The sequence below is a fragment of the Oryza glaberrima genome, chromosome 4, assembly GCF_000147395.1.
Source record: "Oryza glaberrima chromosome 4, OglaRS2, whole genome shotgun sequence".
In the NCBI taxonomy this organism is placed as follows: Eukaryota; Viridiplantae; Streptophyta; class Magnoliopsida; order Poales; family Poaceae; genus Oryza; species Oryza glaberrima.
In genome coordinates this window covers 27446958-27459686 of record NC_068329.1, presented here as the reverse complement: position 1 = coordinate 27459686, position 12729 = coordinate 27446958, and the positions used below count along the sequence as shown (strand labels likewise).

General features: G+C 43.5%; 1 pseudogene; it reads right to left on the bottom strand.

The window, feature by feature from the left end:
• Window positions 1–6799: 6799 nt before the first annotated feature.
• Window positions 6800–10904, bottom strand: LOC127769421 (uncharacterized; annotated as a pseudogene).
• Between the last annotated feature and the right edge of the window lie 1825 nt (window positions 10905–12729).

Below are 12729 nucleotides of genomic sequence, written 5' to 3'. Positions count from 1 at the left end.
TATTATTTCCATCGTGGGTAAATTTTTTTTAAAAAAACATGCAAGGAAAAAACTGTAAGAAAAAATGCGCCATTTCTAAAAAAAAGGATTTGAAAAAACCGCACAAGAAAAAAACAGTGTCTATCAAAAAAATAAATCGCTCTGAAAAAACTATCAGAAAAAAACGCTAAATTGATGGATGCTTGAGTCAGATAGAATTCATCGATTTTTTTGCCATCTATTACACGGCTTTTATTTCGTCATATATTCTCCTATATTGGAAAAAAAGCAAAAAAAGAACATTAAAAAAACAAGCAAAAAACGCGTGAGAAAAGAAAAGCAAAAAAAGGAGAAAAATATGGTTTTCGTCGTCAGTAAAAAAAATAAAAAAAACATGCTAGGAAGAAACGGTTAGAAATACGCTATTTCTGAAAAATGGTTTGAGAAAATCGTAGAAGAAAAAATACACCGTTTATAAAAAAACAAGCCGCTCATTAAAATACAAACATTATCATTGACATAATTATGCATGAAAAACGTATATTATTATTAGAACTTATTCACCCATTGTAACGCACGGAGATTTTTGCTTATATATATATATATATATATATATATATATATATATATATATATATATATATATATATATACACCTAATAAAAAATAGGTAAGGCTTCCGTATTTTGTTTCGTCCGTAAAAAAAATTTGCCCGAGATTAAAAGTAATTGTCCGTCTCTGATTTTTTATCTGTTGTCCTCGCGCGAAAAAAAAAAATCATCCGTTCACGCACGCACGCACGCGCTGGCTCGGAGTTGGGCCCGCGTTACGCGTTTCCTCTGCACCCAGCGTCGCTGCTGATCTTTTCTTTGGGCCAGCTGGGCCATCTGCCCACAGCCCCCAACTGCATGTCTATCACACCTCCTCAACCGGCACCAACCTGAGCCAAACTGCCCTAGCCATCACAAAGCTTGTACAGGACGCGATTATCAGTGCACGCACTTGCGTGAACACGGTGAAATGATATTCATTAAATGATTTCAAAAGTAAAATTCTTCTATACTCTTTCTATTTTTATTTTTTTATAATTTAATATAAATATTTTCACCCAATATCTCGGACTATATGAAAATTGGCTCTTCTCTGAGCATATGCTGATTCTCCCTGTCATCCAAGTTGACTCTAAATTCTCTTGTTCATTCTTAGTCACCAGGCCATCGGATCCAACCACCTAGCGCCGGTAAGCTACGAGGCGAGTAACAAGGCAAGGTGAGCGGCTCAGCGAAGTGGTATGAGAAGCTAGCCAAGGCGATGCTACGTTGTTTGTTTTTACTTTTCTTTCTTTTCTATACTCTGGTTTTACTGATTTATCATGGTAAAAATAAATTTAATGATATATTCTTACATGATGTATAAGTAGATTTTATAAAATTTATCGATCCGTGCATTTTTTATATAACTTTTGTGTTGTGCTTTCTTTTCATGAAGCACTTTTAGCTATTAATTGATTGGTTTTCACTAATTCACTGGTTGTGTATGTAATAGATTTTATTAAAATTTAGATAATAAAATAATACACATCTTTTTATTAAAACCAACAAGGGTGGGTTTGATTCACCATCCCAGGCTTATCAGGTCCATGGAGTGATTTCACAATTCCTTGTGGTGAATACGAATCATTAGATCTAGCAACAATACGTAAATTGACCTTCAGATCTCTATTATCATATGTTTCATCTATCATGTGTACCCACGACAAACATTTTAAAAACAAATATCCCCGATTCCCATGTCAATCATCTGTCTCACCACTATCGTATAAGTAAAGAAAAACACAAATCGTGCAATAAATATGAATAATATACATGTAATTTGGATATCCCGTTGCAAGGCACGAGCATATTTGCTAGTTTTGATTAATATTTACACTTATTCACTCCGTCCTAGATTTATGGATAGGAAGAAAGATAAATTGTCTGCCAATTTGGCAATTACTGTCTCATGCAAGAGGAGGCAGCCAGGACTCATCATCCTGTTGTCTGAATAATTTGACCATCCACCACCACCATGATCATCACAGATAAGCTGGAAAACTCTGAGCAGCAGCTTGCCTACTTGTATCATCAATCGCATCATCGGTAGCTGGGGGATACTTGCAGCAGCAGTAGCAGCATGACCTGCACTACTATACCATTTGTGTTTCAAAGAAACCACCATCGATCCTGAGAAACCATCTCATGGTGCGCAAGCATTGCACTAGACTGCAAGCTAGAAGCCTAGAAACTTCAATTCATTCCTGAGATTGGACATTAGCTGATGAGGCGTTTCTCCAACACGCTAGATAGCGTTCCTTCATATAATTTCGAGAGAATCCCTTATATAACATTGAAATTTGGTCTGATCCCTGATATGTCACACAAAATTGGCTCTTCCCTTATATGCCATTGACTTAAATTTGCGCACCCTCTCATACCACTCCCGTGAGCTGACCATGTGTTGACTGCTAACTTGAACGTGAAAAGACATATTTACCCCTGAGTTGTTAGACATGAGTACCAATTGGTTAATAAAAAATGGTGGGCCCCACCTGTCAGTCCCCATCCCTCTCTATCTCTCCATACTCTATCTCTATCCCAATCTCTCCCCCCTCTCTCTCTTCTCCCTCCCCTCACAGGCAGCGTGCGGGCGTGGACGGGGGCAGGCAGAGCTGCTCGGGCGCTGGCGGCGACGGCGGGCGGCTGGGACGGAGGCGGAGTGGGCGGCAGGCGGCGGAGGCAGAGTTCCCCGGGCGGCTGAGGCGGAGGCGGAGCGGGCGGCCGGCAGCGGAGGAGCTCGATCGGGCAGCCGGTGGCGGAGGCGGAGGCAGAAGGAGCTCTTAGATGCGGCCGCCGCGGGTGGCGGCGACGACTCCTTCCTCTCCTCCCACCACAACCGCCGTGCAGACCACGCCTACTCGTCGTCGTCGTCCATGCGGGCGATGGCCGCCGGTATTGGGGAGGATGGGGGAAAGCGGCGGAAGTTGGGGACGAGACGCGCGATGGCCGCCGGTCTTGGGGAGGATGGAAGGGAGACGCGCGGTGGCCGCCGATCCTGCGCGAACAAGCTAGCTCGCCGACCGCGCTCAGGTGCGCTCGCGACCGCGTCGTCATTCCAGGCGGCGTTCCACATCTGCCCGGCATTGGCGGCGGCAGGGGCGCGCTCACGGCGGCCCTCGAGGCTCAACCGCGCCCTGGCGCCTCCCCCCGGGGCCGGCGGCGACGACGCCCTCGGCGCCATGCTCTCCGTCGGCGTCTTCGACTCCGTCCTCCGCGACGCGCTCCGTGTCGCCCACTGATTCACCCGCTCGCTCGCCGACCTCCTCCAACGCCCTCGTCGGCGCCGCCCCACCCGCGACTGGGCGCCGCCCCTCCCGGGACCGGGCGACGCCCTCGACGCGTCGAGCCGCCGAACTCGCCTCGCCAGATCACCGCCCTCGCCGCGATATGCCAGATGTTATTTTGGTCATTTATGCAATAACCTGACAGATTAATGGATGCTAACATCAGTCAACTCACAGTAGTGGCATGAGAGGGTGTGCAAATTTGATTCAATGGCATATAAGGGAAGAGCCAATTTTGTCTGGCATATCAGGGATCGGATAAATTTCAATAGCATATAAGGGATTCTCTCTATAATTTCATAATTTCATGAGGGGATGCATCCAAGTTTCTACGCATGCATCTGGCTCACCTGCATTGACTTTAGGAATTAGAAAAGTAGGGTGAAAACTGATCTAGAGTTCGCTGAACATAGTACAAAATTTCAGAGTTGGAAACGATTCGCGTACCGCTCGTCTAACTGTAGTTGCACTGACAAATAGAGTTGCAGATCCAGGGCACCGAAGTTTTGACAATTTGATTCTTTACAAAAACATATTATAAGAATAAACCGTGCTAAAAACTTAAAAACTTATGATAACGCTTTCTCTCGTGGCCCGATCTTCTGTTGAGAGGATAAATCTTGCTTTGATCGAGTGCAACGTTTGCGACGTGACTACCAACCAGAACAAGTCCAGAACACCGTGCAAGTGCTATACCATAAATGATGTCGTACCAACCGTAACGCATGGTTGATGATCCCTGCAATGTAAATGAGAGAACACTGCAAGAACAAGATAAGATGCAATTTAAATATTGCGAATAGGTGGTTAAGCACATAGGAATAGTTGCGATCGAAGTGGTAGATCTAATCGATAATCGACCAAATCAACACACACCAATTATTAAGGATCTAAATTTATAGTCGCCGACTAATAGAACGAGGACTAGAAACAAGGTGAATGACACTTAACAAAATTCAACTAATCAAAACCCAATCATCTCCTCGGCCAACTTGGCCACCTTGGACCTGACCATCTGGCAGAGTCCACCATGTTCTTGGCTGCCTCGACGAAGTGGCCAGCGAGGACGACGCAGCTGTAAGGGTAGAGCTTTGGAGAAGCTCCGGTGGTCGGCGGCGAGGATGCGCGTGAACCAGCCGCCGGACCATGAGCTGGTCAATGAACCTCCCGATCGATCGAGGCCGGGTCATGGCCTCGATCGGCGCTCGACTCGAACGGCGGGGCGAACCTCCAGACGTAGCACACCCGCCTTCAGCAACTGGCCTGTACGTCGTCTCCACAAGGTCCACCAGATCGCTCACATCACATGCATGGAACACCAAACATGTCCTCTTGTTCATCCTGAAAAACAAAAAATTACTCATCGATCGATCGAATTGTGAGAAGCGAAAACTGAGGGGGATTGATTCGTAGAACGTACTCATGGTAGGCATCGGAGTAGTTGTTGTTGAAGAGGAAGGGTGCGCTCGTTTCAATAGATAGGATGAGCTGATTAGCAGCACATAAAACGAGAAATGTAATTAACATATGATTAATTAAGTATTAATATATAAATTTTTTATGAATAAATTTGTTGGATTTTTTAAACAACTTTTTTATAGAAAGTTTTTACACGAAATATACCGTTTAGCAGTTTAAAAAACGTGCTGACGAAAAATGAGAAGAATCTAATCCTATAAGCTGAAACGAGCGCACCCGAAGGCGAGGAGTCGGCGGTGACGCAGGGGTAGTCCAGGGAGCGCGCCGGAAGGCGGCGTAGGCGTCTGATGGATCGATCGAACCGCGAAGGGATTACACGCGGCGGCCACCGGCTGCAGCTTCCGCCGTGTTTGTAAATTGTAATGTACCCGACGCAGCCCAGTCGGCGCGCGCTCAGGTGCGCACCTGCGCCAGCATGGGAGGTGGCGCACCCTCTGCGCTGTGCATGCATGCCTGCCTCTGTAACGCGCTTAGCGCTAAACATGTTTTTTTCTTTTTATTTTGCAAAATAAAATAATAAATAATAAATCAAGCTGAAAATTTTGAATTATCAGTTCAAAGTTTCAATTTTGGAGTTCAAAATTACAACTATGAGTTGAAAGTATTCATGATTTGGTTTCAAAATTTAAGCTGAAAGTTTTCATAATTTGTGTTGAAAGTTTCGAAATTTGTGTTGAAATTTTCAAATTTCGGGTTGAAAGTTTTTTAAATTTAAATTAAAACTTTCGAATTAAGTTTATATTTGAAGTATAACTTTTTAAATTTCTAGTAAAAAAGGAATCAACCTTCTTGCCGATGGGTTACCTTAACTGTATCCGTGATTATAAGAAAATAATTACTTAATAGTATATAAACTAATCATGTTAGATAAGCTAATCACATTAATTAGGTAGGATCTTTCTTCTATGCGGCGCGACCAGCGCTACGTACACGCGCTGAAAATGCGCGCGACATCGCGTTGAGTCGCGCGTTTGCGCGAATTAGCGCTTACGCGGAGCAATAGCTTCAGAGTCGGAGACTCGGAACTGCAGAGTAGATCACTGCAGAGTAGATCCTCCACTTTTTGAGGTAACGGATGGGTTTTCTTCTAGTGTGTGTAACAAGTGGCGGAGCCAGAATTTTAAAGTTGGATATTCCCGTCTAAGCGCTGAGCCGCTGGCCGCCACTACCCCTCGTGGCCGCCGGCCACCCAACCGGCCTGACCGTCTGAGCTTGGCGGAGTGGCGGGCGCCGGCCGCCGCCCTCCGCGGTAGCACGGTCCAGCTTGTGCCGCCAGTTGCCGCCTCGCCACGCCGCCGCCTAGGGTTTGGAAATGGGGAGCGGCGCGAGGGAGCCGAGCTAGGGAGGGATGGGTCACGGAGGGAGAGTGAGAGGGGGCCGTGTGGAAGAGTGGTGGTTAAGTGGGTCAACTGATATATGATGGATCATGACGGAGTGGGTCGGGTTGGTAGGAGGCGTTGCAAGAGGCCGGTTGGGCTATGTTTGGATCGAAGAATTGAGGATTTAGGTGCACTAATATGTGTACATGTGTATATACTTAAAGTATACTTGCTTTTTGATAAAAAAAAGTTAGGTATTTCCGGGAATACTCAGGAATCATGGTAGCTCCGAGCCATGTGTGTAACGAACGGATGGGCATGAGTTTGGTTGCACATTCTAAGTACCGGTCCATTCAAAAAAAAAATCTTAGTGATTTAGTCTGACCAAGTTTACATAATAGAACAGTAGTAGTTCTTAGCTAGTAATTAAGCACTCGGAGACAGGTAGAGTTGCGCGATAACATATATATCTTTAGGAGACATGAAAAGCCTCAGCTAGCTAGGTAGCAGGAGCAGCAAAATAAAAAAGCGCCAATTGTTCCAACAGCATTGGCTAGTAGTTCATCGACTGTCTTGTCTTCTTCATCCAGGAAGCACCCAGCAGACCAGAACAGCTCCGATGCTGCATGCAGCTCATCCGAATTCACATGGAGAGTTCCACTGGGCGAGCTCTACCCTGAGCTTCAGCAACAGCGATCAATGGCTGCAACTCCAACAAGTATTAATTATATTCTGGAACTCAATTAGTCACATAATGCAGGATAAAAAAAATAGCCCACGTTAATTCTCTCCTGTACACGGCTCATGTTTTGTAAAATGCATTGATTAATTTAGCCAACAGAAATCATGCTTCAAAAAATATCTCCATTTGATGATTGAAACTAGTCGACAGTGTACTGGTTGTGCTACTCTGTACAACAGATCAAGAACACCAGTATATATGAAGGTCAGCAAAATAAACGGCGATAATGTAACTTAATTATTTTGATATTCATGGCATAATCAGTTCTACCACAAATCAAGGGCAATGGTAAGAAATGGCGATAATGCAACTTAATTAACTTTGATATTCATGGCTGAAGAACAGTTTTAACCTTTCGGCTGCTGTCCCTTGCTTAAAAAAAAAGAAGTTGAGGTAATTTGTCTCCACCAGATTTAATAAACTGGCACAAGTCAATACCAAATTGATGTATGCCATAGCATACTCCAAATCAACCATTTCCAACAAGCATTAATTACCAAATTATTTTGTTGTTATAGATACTATTTTTGTGCTGTTGTTGGATGTTGACTTGCCTAAGAACAACCATGCTTAATCTAAAGATCTATACAGAAGCAATCATGCATTTGATACTAAATTCATTCTAGTACGTTAATAAATGAGTCTTTTACTGTTAACACCCTTAATTGGTTTGTTCCTGCTATTACTCCACCATAGTAAAGGAAAGAAATAAAAATCCAGCATCTTACCAGACTTGCTTCACCAAAAGTCAGAGTTGTGTGTTGCCTTTTAGGGTCAATATCTTCCTCAGGTGCTAGTTCTTCCCTTTGATGTTTCCTTGGAATGAAACCCTGGCAATAATTCTCAGTGTGGCAATCTTCTTGACTCGAATGCATATATGTGCCTGCCCAAGAATTAACACGTACTCATAAGGATCACTGGATTAAGTAATATCATCACCTTGGATGAATTTTTATGTATAATGTTCTCAGTTCTCTTAACAGCGAATACATCCAAAATTAAAGATGAATAAAGGTAAATTTGAACATTTGGGGGGGAAAAGACCATGAACTTAATTTGGTTTCATTAATTTTTCATGATATCCAATAGTTTTTAGCAGGACACTAAATTAAAATATGAGCAGATGACCCGTGATTCAAATACTGAATTTGGAAACAGCTGCTATTGTCATAAAAAGATCAAATAGTACAATAAATGTTGCATTTCTTGCCATCATGGATCAGATATATCATCATCACCGATGCATATAGGCCCATATATATTACTAAAATTGTGTCATTTAACAACATTTACAAGGATTTATTGTGAACATAGAGGATTGCCGTTGTTAGAAAACAAATATTAAGTATGTTCAACTAGTTTCACCTGCATTTGTCAATGATGAGAACCCATAGTTTTTTTCAGGACTTGTCATGTTGCCAAACTTAGTCTGCAAGACTATACTGTCAAGAACGCCTACATGAGCTCAGAAGTTAGAAATGGCTACAGCAAGTGCAACAATTTAAGGGAATAATTGTGTTGTTCACATGCACGATTGAAATTGAAGGTTACCCTTTTTTGTCGCTGAAGCAGTCCCAGAATTTTCACTATCAGTTTTTATGGTGCTAAACATAGTCTGAGTGATTGCAGCAACCGGAGCACCTGAAAATGAGTTCAGAAATTAGAGATGGAAGAGGGTAGCCTGATGCTGATAAAATGCAAAGAAAACATCAATCCTGAAGAGGCTGCTGCACAGGAATATTGTGTGATACTTGAATAGTACCATGGTAAACTTAATGAGAAGCTGATTCTCCCATAAAATTTTTAACAAAACAGACAAAGGGTACAGAAGAGTTTGTGTGAGTTTGAGTATATTAGTGTTTCGGTAGACAGCGAGTTTTAACTTACCTTTCTTCTCACTTGATCGAAGTGGATACCACCATTGATGGTGTTCTGAAGACTCACAGCCAGCACGTAAGCTTGAATCTGATGATCACACAAGTTGACATGCATATAAATACTGTACACATGTGGTTTCTCAAACGCAGTGCAGTAGGACCAGATCACCTACATTCTAATTATGATAGTTCATGGCAATCAAATGGCATCATAACATAAAACGCGTGAACGAGCAATCAAATCCTACAAAGGCCTTGTTCAGTTAATCCATCCCCCAAGTGAATATGATTAAAGGGGAATCGGAGGGGATTCAATCCTTTCTTATGGGGATTAAACCGAACAAGGCATAATAAAGTGGAAATTAAAAAAAGGGATGGCATATGCAGAGTGAAGGCTAGTTTTACCAAGGATATGCGCCATCCAGCCCCTCGCCTTATCTGACAGTCCTTCTGTGGTAGAAATATGAATGGTTATCAGTTGTCACAGGTGAAGAATTAACAGTGAAAATAATAAAAGAGGTGCAATATTGTTTTACGAATTACGATAACACGCTACTTAAACAGTTGGAAATTATACCCAGACTTAACCCCTGATCAGGCTGGCCTGAAGAAGGCACACTGCAAAAGGCAACATATGCAAGTGTTTGTGAATGTCACAAAAGGGCTTTTTAAAAAAGGGCAGAACAATGGGCAATTGCCAAGATTTAACATTAATGAAGCGAGATTACTCTCAAGGTAGTACATAATTGTGCTGCATACCATCTCTTCATCTCAAGATAGAGCTGGGCAATAGTATATGCTCGCGGCCGTCTTTGTTGTCTCACGTGACGCTTGGATCGGAAACTAGGAAAAAAGGGATCAATTCCAGCAAACAATATATCGGATTAAATCAGTCACAAATGAAGAATAAAGTTTGTGATTTGAGTAATCAAATCAGCAGCATTGGTGTACCCGAAGCCAATGGGGAGCACGTTATGCGGCTTCACCATGCCGCCCGGCAAGTCCAAGAATCCGGCGAGCTCTGGAGTGTCGTGAACCAAGCGTCGGACGACCCGCACCACTTTCTGTCTCACGCGTCCCCAATCCATGGACTCCCTGGAACAAGTACAATCAATTAATTAAGCTAACTTTTTTATATAATTTAGCTAATTTTCGATCTCAGATTCAAACTGAGGAGATATAGCTGACATTGTGGGGGTGGTGGCTATTTTTCCTTCTTTTTCCTAGTTACAATTAATCAAGGATTATAATCTTATAGTTATTTTTTTCTTTTTTCTGGTTACGATCTTTAAAGATTGTAATCTTGTACTTCCTTTCCCCGCAAAAAAAAATCTTGTACTTTCTCTGTTTTATATTATAAGACTTTTAGTATTATCCACATTCATACATATGTGTCTAGATTTATTAATATCTATATGAATATAGGCAATGATAGAAAGTCTTATAACTTGAAATAGAGGTAGTAATTTTTTTCTACTCTATCAATATAAACTTTGTGCTGTCTGATGCGAGTCGTTCAAAGGGAAAAATAAGAGAGGAGATGTATAGCTGCTACTGCTAGTACCTGATCTTGTCCGACACGACGAAGGTTTGGATAATGCGGCGGATGGCGATGGCGTGGGAGGACGGAGGAGATGCCGGTAACACGGGCGAGGCAGTAGCGGCGGCGGTGCTTGTCGGACCAGGCGGCGCCGGTCTCGTTGCCGGCGACGACGTCGGCGAAGCACCTGTGCATGTGGAGGAAGAGGAGGAGGGTCTGGGCCTCCGCGGTGAGGTGCGTCCGCTGCGCGGGCAGCGACGGCGGCCGCCGCGGCAGGAAGCGGCAGGCGTAGCCGATGGCCTCGCCCCACATGCCGCGGGCGATGAGCCGCTCCAGCCGCGGCAGCGACAGTAGCACCTTCGTCTCCTCCGCCATCCTGCGAACAAGGATGAAATCTATCATCAGAGAAAAAAAGGAAAGAAAAAACACGGTGCATCGATCATGCGTACGCTTCGAAGGTGGATTTGAAGGAGTGGAGCCAGAGGAAGGAGAGGAGGCGGCGGTGGCGGAGGCGGGCGACGCAGGGGTAATCCGGCGGGGCGGCGTGGAGCTTGGCGCAGCCGTAGGCCGGGATGATGTTGGGCTCCATCTCCGACGACGGCGACGACGACGGCGACGCGGCTCTCCCTCCCAGATCGTGCCCTGCGCGGTGGCGGAGTTGGGGAACTCGTGGTAGTATATGTATGTATAGCGGAAGGATTCGGTGGTGGGACCCACTTGACAGCCTCCCCTCCCCGCCCCGCCCTCCCGGGGCTCCTCCCGCCGGTTTCTAGTTTTTTTTTTTTTGTTTTCGCTCGAATGATTTGGTAGGTTGGGCCGGTTAAGCGGGCCGTTTCGGCCCGCACACTCCCGTGTGTGCGTGTGTTGTGGTGTGTGTTGTTGGGCATCCTGAATTATACCCTCTCAAGAAAAAAGTGTCAGCGACCACGTCTCTTTTATTTATTTATTTTTATAGGATCTCACTAAGAAGCTGTTTGGATCATGTTAGTCACGTCACAGCTGTTTAGCTCCTTATTTGTTTTGCTTCCATAGTTTTACCTACCAAAGAAAGTTAGGCAGCTCTTTGCTACTTCGCGCTATACATTTTTAAGCCAAAGATACGGCGAGGGTTTCGTTCGCCACACTTTTGGTAGGTGCTAACTTGATGTGTGCAAGTTGAAACACCTAGGCACCCAGCCAAACAGTCCCTAAGCCTTTAGGGGATGTCACTGGTTGGTTGGGTCGTTTGGGTGAGGGGGCATTGATGGGAGGGAATGGAGAGTGAAGTATAACAATTCCTACCTTAGCGTTGTGACGTCGGATCGAGATCACTTGTTGTTTATGTAAGTAGCATAGTGAACTAATGTAATGAACGGTATTAATTTACCGTAGCTCTATTATTTAGTGTAGCAGAATTGTTGTAGCACGATATCTAGGTCTTGCAATCTTGATCGGGTGTCTGCCAACTCACCTAATGCACAGTACTATCCATCCTCATTCATGTACAAAACATATGAATATGAAAGGTTAAGTAAGCAGTTTGACTTTGATCAAATTCAAAACATCTTTTAACCTACAACGGAGGGAGTAGTTGTTATGAGTTATGACTCACCAAATATTGTGATAATTGTTGCCAAGCAACTTGTGGAAAGGATTAAGGCGTGAGATTGTCTCCAGTAACATAAAACTTCATACTTAGTATTTTACCAAAATAAAATAAAATCTTTAAAAGAAATGTTGAATGAACCTTGAGCCGCCTTTATTAACCCGTGTGTGTCATCTTTGTTAACCTAAAAGAAATATTGTTCAGATTTATGATTTACTGATTTATTTGCTATAAGGAAATCCCCGGCATAATATGGCTCAATCTCAAATAAGACGCATTCACACCATGTACAGTCATCATATATGTTGTACATAACCGTTACACACCTTAATAGTAGCCATTAGTTCTTGAAAACACACAAGAAAGCCATACTTATCATTACTTTACATGCAACATAGCCAAACAGTTCAATAACACAGGAAGCGTATATATAGTTTATTTCTCAGCTGGTTAGACTAGAGTTCTGGAGCAGATTCAGGCAGACAAGCTCATTATCCTCAATTGGTTGCTCAGTTGCATCCAGACTCCATGGTGTCCTTAGGAATCTGCAGATAACAACTCAATTTGTCAATGTATAAAGTTTCTTGGAGATCATTCTGTTTCATGACTGATCAAAATGTTCCAGGTAATACTTAATATACTTCGGTCGGCTTCTTTGTCGACCCGGCAAAAAAAAAAAGTTCCAGGTAACCACAATTTACAGCACATGATGAGTTTACAGGATTTTAATTCTGTCATATGATGACAACCGCAAAGTTATGGCACTTCAAACTACTGATGATCTTGTCCATGGATCAAACGAGCAGCCAAAGACGAGGCAGAGAGCGAC